Here is a 13,858-nt window from a genome sequence, read left to right on the forward strand (position 1 = left end):
TAGCCCATGGGCTCCGCCCACCCTCCCTTCTATTATCTCCCAGCCCTCTCCCCCCAACCATGCCACATTTAGATCTGAAGCGTCATCTTCAGACTCTGTGTGACCACAGCAAGGTTGTGCCTCTGAGAAGCGTGGCAGGATATGTTTTTTCTGTTTTTTTTTTTTTTTCCTTTTGGAAGAGATAACCATTTGGGATATTTTCACCTTCTGGGAGATAAGGCTTGGCTCTGTGTAAGAAACCCAACTAGCAGGCAGGATCTCTTTGACATTATTTTATAGAAGGACGTATTTTTGTCACAATCTGGTATTTGTTGCAAAAAAGCACTGCTGTCATATATTACCAACTTTTTTGGAGTAGATTCTTTAAAAAATGGATGTCTGTCCACTAGAGAGGCATTATTTTATTCATATTTGGGTAAAATAAAAATTTTAGTTAACAACAACAAAATTTTTCATCCAGAAAGATCTATGATACCTGAGAAAGGAGATATTTGAAGATATATCAGGAAATTACCAAAACAAAACAATACTGGGTTTGATACTAATTTTAATAATAGCTAAATAAGTGCTAAGCGTATTTCATGTGTTACTTTGTTTCATCACCAGGTTCCATACCAGGCGTGTAGTAGCATTCCCATTTTACAGATAAGGAAGCTGAGGTTTAGAGAATTAAACAACCTATGTAAGGTCGCTGAGCTGGCCAGGTTTCAGGCTCAGGTGGCCTGACTCCTGGGCCAGTGCTTGTAACTATTTTCCTAATGCCCTTAAATGCAGTTCTCTGATGGCTCATGTTATCTTGTGTGTGTGAAGGTAGCATTGATGACGATTGTGACCTAGGCATCTGCAGGTCACTGGAAAGGCCAGTGCACGTGATGTCACCCATTATAAAAACAGAGTCCTTATTGTTCATTAAACTCCAGGTCTTGACTCAGAAGTATCAGCAGAGCCTCTTTGTCTGTTGCTTATGGTGGAACAGAGTTCTCTCCTACATTCTCTTGCTACTGAAAGCCAGTCATATGGCTGAAAAGAATAAGTTTGCAAGCCACAGATCGGTTTTAAGTAAGGTGTTCTTCTGCTATCTACGATTTTATTCCATTAGGATAATTTCCTTTCTTTCCCTTTTCTCCTGAAAGCACTTTATAAAACCACAGCTCTGCAGAAACTGCCTTTGTCACCCTTCAGTTGCATCCCTGCCCATGAGTACAGCATCGGGATGAGCCGACACTCTCTGTATGGCCGGAGTGGGGAAGGATACACTCCAGGTATGGCAGGGGGAGTCGGGGAGGGCTTTGTTTATGGGGGAGAAAAAAAAAAGCAAACAGTGAGAGATAAGTTCTCGGGTCTTCTGTTGAGACCAGCATATCGTTGTTCATCTAGGACAAATAACTTTAGCCGTGTCCCTTTTCAGAGCTGAAAAAATACTCTTTTCTTAGAAAATACCCAACTGACACCTGCGTGTTTTCTTTCCAGCGAAAGGTGATACTGTGGGGTTTGTATTAAAGAATTTAACGTTTCACTGTCTTCTTCTTCTTCTTCAAGTGGTACTGGGTGTAGCTAAGCTGTTGCAGACTTGCTGTCAAGGTTGCATGTTTAAAAAGAAACACCTGTTTTCTTAAAACCGGGGCAAAATCCTGGCATTTTTAGGGACAGGTTTTCTCTGAAGGAGGGAGGAGAAAAATATGGGGAATAATGAATTCATCAAGCTGAAAATGCACGAGGCAGTGAAGCGCTCAGGCTTCAATACATGCCAAATGGAAAGAGAGCTCCCATTACTGTTGAGATGCACAGACACAGCCCCGCTAATCGCTTGGTCATGCTTGGGAGACACTAAGTCGTCACAGGCCGTGACATGGTGAGAACAGGGTGCCAGGGGTTTGTTGTAAGAAAAAATTGTTGATTTAACATCCATAACCAGCAGCATTGCCTTCCCCGACCCTCATCCTCAGATGACAAGCCTTAGTGGGAAAAATGCTTATGTGTCTGTATGTTTAACTCTTTAGGTTCAAGCCAACTGGAAATCATATGGGAGGTAGAAAATTGTGGAGTAAGTGACTACTTGAACTAAGAGATTAATTTCTGTTTATTTTCACAATTTGTTGTTTCTTATATATGTAGGTGTGTAGTATTCAATGTAAAATCATAATAGTTAACATTTATTGAAGAGTTGATTTCGTGCCAGGTACCGTTTTGAGTTATTTACCTGTCGTGAGGCTGTCCTCACGACAGCCCTATGAAGTAGGGACCAAAATTGTGTCCACTTTATAGAAGATAGGTAGCCTGTCCAAGGTCACATAGCTAATGAGTAGCGGAACCAAATTTGGAACTGAGATTGTCTGACACTGAAGCCTCTACTGTTGACCACTGTGCCTTGTATTCGATTATGTCCTTTGAGAAATCCACTGAAACCAGAGGACAAATTAGTCAAAGGGACATCATAGTGTACTTTTTCATTCTTTCAACATACATTTTACCGAATATTGTGCTTATGGTAGAGTGGAAAGACAGACACACCTGTAACTCCAACGTAGTGCTGTTCCTGCTGTAATGGAAAGGTGCATCGGGGCCAGGGTTGGCATGGAGGAAAAGTCAGCTCATCTTTGGGAATTGCTTTCATGGGCGTGGCTATATAACCAGTGACTAGCATGTTATCTGGCTAGATCTTACTAGGTACTCAATACATAGTATAGTCAGGAAAGGAAGCAAATACATAACATTTGAGCCGAGATTTTATGGGTTAAGAATAGTTTTCCTATGGACAAGGTGAGAAAAGGCATTACAAAATGAGAGAAGAACAGCCTTGGATGCCTTGGATGATGGATTGAAGCGTTGGGGGCGTGGTCAAGAATGGAGTCTATTGGAATAGTCTTGGATAAGGTTATGTGGGTGTGAACTGGCATGGTGCCTGCAGAGTTGGAGTGGTGGGATATGCTTAAGCACTCTTCAAAGAGACTGGTCATTCATTAGATATGAGGAAAGAAGAGATGGGAGGAACTGAAGGTTGATTTCTGGTTTGAAAACAAATTAGTAAGCCATTAATTTTTTTATTGAAGTATAGTTGATTTACAGTATTGCGTTAATTTCAGATGTACAGCAAAGTAATTCAGTTATACATACATATTTTTTTCAGATTGTTTTTCATTGTAGGTTCTCACAAGATATTGAGTATAGCTCCCTGTGCTATATGGTAAATTGTTGTTTATTTTATAATATATACAGTGATGTGTATCTGCTAATCCCAAACTCCTAATTTATCTCTCCCCTCCTTCCTCTTTGGTAACCATAAGTTTGTTTTCTATGTCTGTGAGTCTGTTTCTGTTTTGTAAATAAATTCATTTGTATTATTTTTAGACTCTACACATAAGGGATATCATATATTTGCCTTTCTGTGTCTGACTTACTTCACTTAGTATGATAATCTCTAGGTCCGTCCATGTTGCTGCGAATGACATTATTTCATTCTTTTTTATGGCCGAGTAGTATTCCATTTTGTGTGTGTGTGTGTGTGTGTGTGTGTGTGCGCGCGCCTCATCTTCTGTATCCATTCATCTGTTGATGAACACTTAGGTTGCTTCATGTCTTGGCTATTGTAAATAGTGCTGCTGTGAACATTGGGGTGCATGTATCTTTTCCAATTAGAGTTTTCTCTCCAGATATATGCCCAGGAGTGGGATTGCTGGATCATATGGTAGTTTTATTTTTAGTTTTTTAAGGAACTTCCATACTGTTCTCCATAGTGGCAACACCAATTTACATTCAAGTGGTGCTACTTTAGACGTGGTGATTAGGGGAAGCCTCTGAGGAAGGAGGTGCCATGATGCAGTGACCTGCTGGGTAAAGCAAAGAGTATAGGGAAGCATCTAGCACAGTGCTTGGCAGGTGGTTAGCGCTTAATCAGTGGTCACTATCGTTATAACTCCTATCATCATTATCCTCAATAACAATGGGGCCTGTGTGCTCTTTCGAAATTTGGGGAGCCTGTAAAGTCTTATAGGAAGCTTGGTTTAGAGCTCATGTATAATGGAATTCTCTATCTGTGTATATCAAGATGTTATATTTTCAGTTACAGTTTAACTTTGGAGATAGCTAATAATGTTTAAAGGAAAATCAGCAAAAGCTGATTGTTCTGTGTGGTTAAATATCTTGCCATGTTTCCCCTTCAGTACCATTAAACCTGTCTTGCTCACCTACTTGTGTCGGTCACTGCGCTAGGCACTGGGGAAACAAAAACGTAAAACTGAGTCTTTGCCTTCAGGAAGCTTAGAATCTTAATATTTTCCCTAAAAAGTCATTCATTTTATGAGGGTTATAAAAAATGGAACAGATTTGGGTTAAAAATTGTGCGTTTAATTTGGTCAGGTTTGAGCTTCCTTTGGGACATGTATCTGGAGTTATCTCTAAGACAGTTGAACACACACGACCCAAAGTAAGGCAACAGGGCTGTGTTTGAACAACAGCCATCAGCAGACATGGAGGTCACAGCTAGTGAATTTTACTAAGCAAGGTTATCATCCCATGCATGGTGGAGTAACACAGAGGGCAGGCATTAGTATTACACCAACAGGCAAGACAGAATAGGGTTTAGTAGCCGATAGACCGGGTTATTGAAAGGACTTCATGAAAGAAGAGATTTGGGACTAGAAAGTTAGACTTTAACTGGGTGGAAAGAAAAGAAGGGGAAATAATAATTTTGTATGGAAAAGTCCTCAGGTTTAGCAAAGTGATGTTTTAGAAGCTTCCCTTGGGAGGTACACATTTCAAATACTGGATTGTTTGGTTCTGGAGGGTGCTTTAGGGATTATTTTAAAAAGAAGTAGGGCCTCAGTGAAACACATGTATGTGTATTAAATCACTATTAAACCTTTCTCTGAAATTGGACAGCTGACTATGTGTAATGCGTTGGTAACGGTTTTCCTCTAAAACAAAATTTCAATTTTCATCCCAATTATGAAACGTTTACTGTAGTTCTTATTACAGTGCCAGTCATAGTTTTGAGTACTTTATACCTGTTACCCATTTAGTTTTCACAACACTCCTGTGAGGTAGGGACTCTTATTGTTTCCATTCTCCAGATGAGGAAACAGAGGCACAGAGTTTGAGTGATTTGCCAAGTGGCTGCTAAGTGGCTGGTTCTGGACTTTGGATCTGGAAGTTCTGGCTCCACTACTGTACACTGTATTGTCTCCTTGATATCATGACCCGAAGACCGAAGAATCTTAAGAATCTGGCTGTGACCGAGCTTTCCATCTCTTGAGAACACCAAGTGGTACTTACACCTGGCAAACCACAGGCTAGTGGGACTAAGTAATACTGTATTGGGACGTATGTATGGTGCCAGATCTCAAAGCAGAACTCTGGGGAGTCCAGGGAGAGGCTGATTGCCCATAAGGCCAGTCCTGAATCACACCTTTACCACCTTCAAGGAAAGGCCCGTGCGGGACGTCCTCACCATGATCTGAGGGGCTGGAGGAGGTAGTGCCAGAGAAAGGGGAGTGAGTGCTAGAGGGGCTTTTCCGTTGTCAAGATCAAGCCAGTCTAAGCTACATCTTCAGTATACCTGGCTAGCTCCCAGGAGAAAAGGAAGGAGGGAAGGGAGAGAGGAAGGGAGAGAGAGCAGGGAGATGACTTCTCTTCTCTAAGGTGGGCTGGCTATTCAGACCTGACCAGTAGAGGAAAAGAGGCTCCAGCCCCTGTGTACTTGGTCGCTGTGGCCTTTACTCCTCCTGAGTTTTTCACCTCTTAAAGCACATAGCCTAATCAACCCCAGAAAAAGACGGAGGAGAGAAGACAATAAAGGAAAAGGACTTTGGACTTCTTCAAGGAGCCCAAATGGCCCACAGGGTCTCACTTCATCATTGGCTACACAGAAAAAAATTCCTTTTCAGTGCAAGGTACCTGTACATTAGGGAAGTAGCTTGGGGTTCATGCACCAGGATGGCTCTTTCTGCCCTGTCATCAAGGAGATTGGCAGTTAGTAGCCTTGCACACAGCGTTGGGGAACTAAGCCCAACGTGGGGCTGGCCACGGGGTCCGAACTGTGGATGAAGATTAAAAGATGGATATTGGATGTGCCTTTGCAGAGCTGAGCCCACGATGTCCAGGAGATCTTTCATGATCCTGGTAAAATTAGTGTAGCACATTTGAATAGATGCCATTTTATTCCCTGTGTGACAAGAGTTGGAAGATGTGGGTTTTAGTACCAAGTTTAACTCTAACTGGCTGGCAACCAGCACACTTGTTCTGTGAAGGCCAGATGGTAAATGTTTTCTGTTTCTCTTCAACTCTGCCATTGTAGTGCAAAAGCGGCCTTAGGTAAGTATGTAAATGAATGAGCTTGGCCGAGTCCCAGCAGAACTTTACTTTAAAAAGCAGGTGGGGGATGGGAGGATGGAAGATGGGAGAGGCAGATTTGGGCCGACTTCATAGTCTTGCCATCCCTTGTTTTAGGCAAAGGACTTGACTTCCCTAGTGTCTCAGTCCCCTCATTCCTCCAGTTGGTTGATTATTCTCACCCAGCAAGTCAGGAGGTTGCAAATACCTGGCATAATAAATAGTTCATAAAAGAAGGAAGGCTGGATGCAGAGGTGGCAGCCAGCTGTGGGACCTTGGCCTTGTACTTACTTTCAGTTTCTGAGGACTTTTTCAGCTCTCACATTCTATGTAGAAGAGTTTGAAAAAAATGCTTTGCAAATATAAAGTAAAATCAAAACGATAAGTGTCGCTAAAAATTTCTTTAAAAAACTAGTCCACTTCGGACTTCCCTGGTGGTCCAGCGGTTCTGTGCTTCCAGTGCAGGAGACATGGGTTCGATCCCTGGTCGGGGACGTAAGATTCCACATGCCTCACAGTGCAGCCAAAAAATTAAAACCAAAACCAAAACCAAACAAACAGAAAAGCTAGTCCACCTCATTCCTTAGGTTAAAAAGCATAATCCTCACTGGAAAATTAGTTTGTGTACTCTTTAATTTGTAATAATTTTTCCTCCTAATATCATTAGGTTGCATTAGAACTTGACTCCTATGAGCTTGACAGATAAGATCCAGTTCCCTAGCAGGAGGCAGAGGAAATGCGCCAGTCTGGAGGATGGCAAAGAAAGTGTCTCCTAAAAACATTTAAGCCAATAATGCATACTTGCTTCAATAGTATTCCTAGAATTTCTCTAAACAGTACAAGAAACAGATGTAAAAGAAAAAGAGATGACATTCCATTGCCTTTAACCCTTTTATGAATATAAATGTAAAAAGTACTGAACATAGTATAGGACAGATAATGATTCCATCTTCACTCTAGATACTATATCCTCTGGGGTCCACCGTGATTAGTCTAATAGAGAGAGGGGATAGCTCCATATTCGCTTATTTCCCCTCTAGTGCACTTGATTTAAGGCAGGATACAGAATGGGACGTGCCTACACACTCTCCTTCCTTATGAAAGTCATAAGAGTAATAAGGAAGAAAGACAGAATCATGTGAGTCCAATCCATCGTTTAAGCACAAAACAAAACACAAAGCTCATTATGGAAGAGTAATAAAAATGAGTATGTGGCAGTTAGGTTCCTACAAATAAAAATTGCCACCAGCGCTGCTGTTGCCTGTCTTTGTGACATGAAGAGATGAATGCTACCTTTGTTCAGTGAGCCCATAATTAAGAGGTGTTTAACACTGAAGCCTATTGCTTTAAAAAGATATTGCTGTGTAAATGTCAGACCAGTGGAGACGCTGGGTTATGAAGGTTACAACAGCCAAAGGTAAGCTTAATGAAACAGCCAATGGCACTGACATGGTTTAGCGATTCAGCCAATAGCTTAAGCGTTTGCAGCCTCATGGAGTAGCATGCTAGTTTCTTTCCAACTTCTTTTTATTTTAAGCTGGGAGTGTTGGAGTGGATGGGGGAGGGGAGTAATATGTGTGTGGTATACACACACACGTACATGCCTTTTTAGGAGCATTTGCTCCTTGGATATACTGAGGGATACTTATATAGCTTAAAGTGAGTATTAATTTATAGTTATTAAAGTGATCTTTATTTTGCATATTTGTACATCTTCAGTTCCTAATAATTTCTTCATACTTTTTTGTATTAGCACTAGCAATTTTGTTGGATACACTTTTCCAAGTAACTTGGATTGGATGTTTCTATTAGCTGGTGTTAGATAAATTGCAAGACATGCTCTGAAGTAGATTTCATCCCTGCGAGAACTGCAGAGCCAGCGAACTTCCAAAAGATGGTTGGCTCTCTCATGGAGAGCAGTCCTTTTTGCAGTATTTGTTGTAGGCTAAGATGATTTGATGTTGAGCTTTCGGGGTAGGAGGTTAAGGTGATCTGTCCCATGAATCTGCTCCTTGAAATGGAATATGTAAAGAATCTTACAGGGGATGGCATACAGTAGATGCTCAACAAACGTGGTGCTTTCATATTGAGTCCTTATTCCATCAGTTGCCTGTTTTTGAATCCCTTAGGCTAAGGATAGCTCTTTGTAATCAAAGAGACTAGATCCCAGACCTCTGTGTCTCTGGTATCTCCTCTCAAGGCTTAAACATGGAGCGGCAGGATACAGAAATGTTGAGTATTGAAGTGAGTAGTTTCAGAATTCTGTGTGTGCCTTTTTAATGAGCAATGCGTATTTCCAACGTGTCTGAGAATCATTGATTTCTCTAAGTAGAGACCAGAGCCAGAATAAAGGAAGGCCCCCTCCAAGATCCTCCTCTGAATTGCAGGGCAACCACATCACTATAGAAGAATTTATGGCTTCCATCACCCGAGCTCAACCCTTGCTCCAGGCTTTCTGGTTTGCTTCCTTTGGGATCTTGCCTTTACCAAAAATTAAACAGAAGTTGCCTTTTTTGTCTCCCCCTTTCCAAATCTGCCCTTGATCTGACCATACTGTTGTATTAAAAAGGTGGTAAAAGGGTATGGAAAGAAGAATGTAGAACAATGATTATTCCTTGGGTGATAAAGTAATCCGGTCTCCTTTCTGAGTCCCCACTCAGTGTTTGTTTTTATTAAACATGTCTGTAAGGGCAACTGTTCTGAGTATATTACCCAAGATTCCAAGATGATAATTAACTAGCTTTGCTGCAGAATCGGTAGGAGGAACAAAAATATGCATCTGCTGACTACGAATGACACAAATTTGTTAACTAAAACAGATAGTCTCGATAGTTTAAGCAAATATCATATGGTGTTTAAATCCTATCTGCAGTTATCTTTTTTGGGGGAAAAAAAAACTATAAATTACTTTTTAAAGTATGTTGGTAGCCTGCTGAGAAAATTCTGGAAAAAAAAAGGAAGAGTAACCCAGAAACTGCCCTCCCTGTCCTCGGAGGGGAGAGAAAAGAGAAAGAGAATGATGGGGGGTGGGGAGGGAAAGAAACCTGTGTACCTCGTCCAGGGGAAAGTAATTGAAAATGCTAATTCTGTGCCCACAGTCTACAACTTTGAAGGACAGGTCCTTGTCATTGGACTCCTCGAGAAACAGCAGAGCAGAAATAAAAATAGATCATTGACCAAAAATATCCCTTTCCAACTGAGAAGTTTTAAAGTACTGCTGCCCATTTTTCTGTTTAAAAAATTATAAACCAGCTCTTTTATTCTTTACCATGATTTGGAGAGTAATGTATATGTGGTTTAGGAATAGAACTATTATGAATCTCAGTTTACAGAATGTTGAAATATTTTTACGGCTGTTCTTTTTCTCTTTGGAAAAAGGAATTATCGGCAAGGGTCAAGTTCAGGTTATTGTCAAATAAGGAATTTCAGAGGCTTAAGTCAATTAGCAGTTTTTGGAAAGATGAACATAGATGGAAGTTACCTACTTTCTTCTTTAAATAAACAGAAACGTTAATGATAATGATTGCAATTACAGTAATAATTCCTTTGCACTTTAAGCTCAAGAGTCACACTGGGGTTTATAACCAGTGGGGTGGGAATAGTCACGGCAACAGAGTTTTGGAAAGTGCACTGATCATATAGTGCATTAAAAACTAGCCATATGGGGCTTCCCTGGTGGCGCAGTGGTTGAGAGTCCGCATGCCGATGCAGGGGACGCGGGTTCGTGCCCCGGTCCGGGAGGATCCCACATGCCGCGGAGCAGCTGGGCCCGTGAGCCATGGCCGCTGAGCCTGCGCATCCGGAGCCTGTGCTCCTCAATGGGAGAGGCCGCAACAGTGAGAGGCCTGTGTACTGCAAAAAAAAAAAATTAATTAAAAACTAGCCATATGTTGACTGGTACTTTCATAGGCCTACAGGCTCATGAGAAACAAGGATGTTGTTAGGAACTTACGGTTACCAAAGGCGAAAGGGGGTGGGGAAGGGATAAATTAGGAGTTTGGGATCAGCAGATACAAACTACTTTATATAAAATAGATAAACAACAAAGCCCTACTGTGTGACACAGGGAACTATATTCAATATCCTGTAATAAACCATAATGGAAAAGAATATGAAAAAGAATATATATGTATGTATAACTGAATCACTTTGCTGTACAGCAGAAACTAACACAACATTGTAAATCAGCTATACTTCAGTAAAAAAAAGAATGTTGTTAGAAGGCAGAGCTGGATTTGGAATCCGTTCCTTCTTTTTTTTCTTTCTCTTCTTTTATTCTTTCACATATATTTACTGATCCAACACTGATCTGGGTAAAGAACAGGGAATGTGAGAGACAGAGCCTCTGCCGGCATAGAGCTTACATTCTAGTAAGAAAGAGAACAACTAAGGAAAGATAGCAGACAGTATGTGCAATGGAAAAGAATAGAGTGAGGGGAGGAGAGTTGGGATATGAATTTACCCAGGGTGGTCAGGGAAGACTTCATTGAGGTGACATTTGCAAAAAGACCTGAAGCCACTGAGGGAGTGGTTACGTGGATGCCTGGGAGGGGTGATTTCAGGTGGTGGGAACAGCAGATGCAAACATTCTGAGGAAGGGTGGTGCCTGGATTGTTCCAGCAAAGCAAGAACAGCGATGGGACAGGAGTGAAGAGAACTCAGGGAAGAACAGTGAGAGGGGGTGTCAAGGGAGACATGGGGGCGGGGCTCCGTGGTCATTGAGGTCACTGTCATGGCTATGGCTTGTACTCTGAATGAGATGAAGCCAATTACAGGATTTTGAGGAGGGGAATGGCATGATCTGACATTTATAAAGGATCCTTCCAGCAGCTGTTGAGAGAAACAAGGGCAGAGACTGAGAAACTCCCTAGGAGGCCACTGTTACAATGCAGGGAGAGGTGACAGTGGCTAGGACCCTTGAGGGCCACATGGAGGCACTGGGGGAAGTGGTTGGGGGGTCTCTGGATAGACTTTGAAGGTCGTGCCAACAGGACGTGTGATGGTTTAGATGTGAGGTCGGAGAGAAAGAAAACCTTTGATTTGCAGACTCTCATTCCACAACCATCAAAACCTTAAACAATTTCTCGCTCTGATATCAACTATAACAACAAAAACATATATGTGCCTTGGACTGTATTTTAAAAACTAAAATGCTTTCATTTATATTATCAGTAGGTATTCATGCAGTAGGTATTCATTCATCTTTCGGACTAACAGAGGCCCTGTGATGTTAAATAATCTGGCCAGGTTTATATAGCCTGTCAATGGCAGAGCAGACACTTAAACTCATCTCCTGCAGAATTGCTCGATGGGGTTCCAGCATTTCAGTTATCCAAAGGGTCCTTTGAGGAGTTGAGTCAGTGCAAAACATCTCAAATACTGTTGTTAGGAGTTATTATAGTATTGAAAATATATAATCTTTTGTGTATGAAGAGAGAGGTGCTGACCTACAGAGAAGAACATTTGGCCATGCACTTAGCATTCTTTTTTTCTAGTAACTAGCGATTAATTTACCCAGTTTTGGCCACTTCACTCTTATCCACTGACTCTTCTGTAACCAACCCATCGTCCATTATTTGCGGCTTAGAGATGCCTTCTGAATTACTGGAATAGAGCAAGACGAATTAACCTAACCAACAATTAAAAATATGACTTCAAGCCCTGACAGGTTGCTGACCAGCTGACTAACCAATCACAGTTACAGTCTTTTACGGATGTGGACAACTGACATTGTTTTAGCATATCAAGTGCTTTGGCGCTTGCAAAAGTCAGCTGTCCACATTTATTGGTCAGATGGATGGAACCAAGGCTGAAGAGCAAGTTGGACGATCTATTAATAGAAAATAATGTAAATAGAAGAAAAGCCCTACCAATTGAATTCATCAGAGGTAATAATATCTAAATACCTTAACCTCAAATCATTAGTCTGGAATATCTCAATCAATATGGATTCTCTCAAAAATCAGTTTGCTGCTACAAATATGATTAATAATTCACAAGTCACGGGCCTTCAGGCTAGAAAACGTGAGCGTAGCTGAAGGAAAAGGTAATCTCCACCTCAGATAAGATTTCAATTAAAAGAAGAGAAAGTCTACAAAATATAAACATTTTAGTTGAGACATGACGATCTTTTACGCGTGTGTGTTTTGAGCTGGGTGTCCTACTGGGGAGATACCAATTTAGTTCAGTTTCATTGTTCACTTTCAGATCAGAGCTATTTAGCTCTTTTCCTGAAGATCATAAATATTTTATTAAAATAAACCATAGCAGATTTCTGTTTTACTTACTAGATTAAAAACGATAATTTAAAATGGCTAATGACTGATGTCAAATCATACAGACATTCTTCTCTGTAGTACTAGAGAGGAAGGACATATGAATCTTATAAGGCATTTTGGTAACTGTTTCAAGCCTTTTCTGTTTTATATCAGAGAAGGTGATATCATTTTGTAAATTTTGCCTTTGGAGTGGTCCTTACCCATAGTCATCAGTTTGCATCGCGTGAATTCCCAGTCCTTGTACGTTTTCCTAACATGTCACTTTCAGGATAAATCTGTTCTTTGAAAAGATGTTTTGAAGCCTGGCTTCATGAGAGCTCTCCCCTCTCCTGCAAGTTTACAGTGTGGGCTAATTACAATGGCCAGTGGGTTTCCAAGAGTCAGTGGATAAGGGTGAATTACTAATAATTCTTATAGGTCGTGTTTTGATTCTCTTCACTCTCCATTCTCCATCAAGAGTCTTCTGTCCCAAGAATCTCTTTAAACTGTTAGGAGAAGAGACCGTTGTTTATTTTTGTTGTGGTTGTTTTTCCCTCGAACAGCAATTTTTGCAGCCTCTGACTAGAATGTTCTTCGACATTACTTTATAACGGAATAGATAACTATTGGAACGGGGGTTGCCAGGGTCACTGCTGTACACCCAGGAGAATGTCCTGTCGCCTGAATGACTTGGTTCTGCCCTCACCCTGGGCCACACCCCCATGTAGGGCTGGGTGACCTTTCTGTCTATTTGCATAATCTTCCTTCCTTGGATTTATTCTCCATGCCTGGGTCAAAAAATGGGGCTCATTAATAAACATTTATTGAGCACCAACAGGGTATTATATTCCAAATATATTCCCTTCCCTGTAGGCTTGGAATCCACAATTTTAGCTCCCAGAGTCACCTCTGCCCTGATTTTGAGAAGAGTAAGTTATCTAAGCAATTGAAAGGACATTCAAATATTTGTGAACTTCAAAGGGAGATAGTCCTTCATCTAAAATGTCCTTTTAGATGGTCAAAATTTCCAAATACTCCACTTGTCCAGTAAAGTCCAGTGAACTGTGAGTTCCTGGGATGCAGATAAGCCCTGATAAGGTTAAAAATATTAACACTCATAAGGTAATAATTAGATTATCAAGTTAAAAGCATCTGTGCAGTTAGGTGTGAGGACTGTAGAGAGGGAGAAAAAGAACCTCATAAAAATTAAAGAACATCGTCAAGGTCATTGGCATATAATTTTTAAAGTCATCCGAGCTAGGTGTCGTTGTGCT

At 41.0% G+C, this 13,858-nt stretch overlaps 1 protein-coding gene across 7 annotated transcripts in view; it reads left to right on the forward strand.

Annotated features, from left to right (window-relative positions):
• ESRRG (estrogen related receptor gamma) overlaps positions 1 to 13,858 on the forward strand; it is a 638,184-nt gene that overhangs the window by 149,764 nt on the left and 474,562 nt on the right. The window contains exon 1 of one of the 7 annotated variants that reach the window (XM_024739210.1): positions 1,140 to 1,262. The exons of the other annotated variants lie outside the window; for them this stretch is intronic. The gene's annotated coding sequence lies outside the window, so the exon portion shown is untranslated. Of the gene's footprint in view, positions 1 to 1,139; positions 1,263 to 13,858 lie in introns of those variants that run through there. 7 annotated transcript variants of the gene reach the window in all.

The sequence above is a fragment of the Neophocaena asiaeorientalis genome, unplaced genomic scaffold (assembly GCF_003031525.2).
Source record: "Neophocaena asiaeorientalis asiaeorientalis breed wild unplaced genomic scaffold, Neophocaena_asiaeorientalis_V1.1 scaffold477, whole genome shotgun sequence".
Lineage (NCBI taxonomy): Eukaryota > Metazoa > Chordata > Mammalia > Artiodactyla > Phocoenidae > Neophocaena > Neophocaena asiaeorientalis.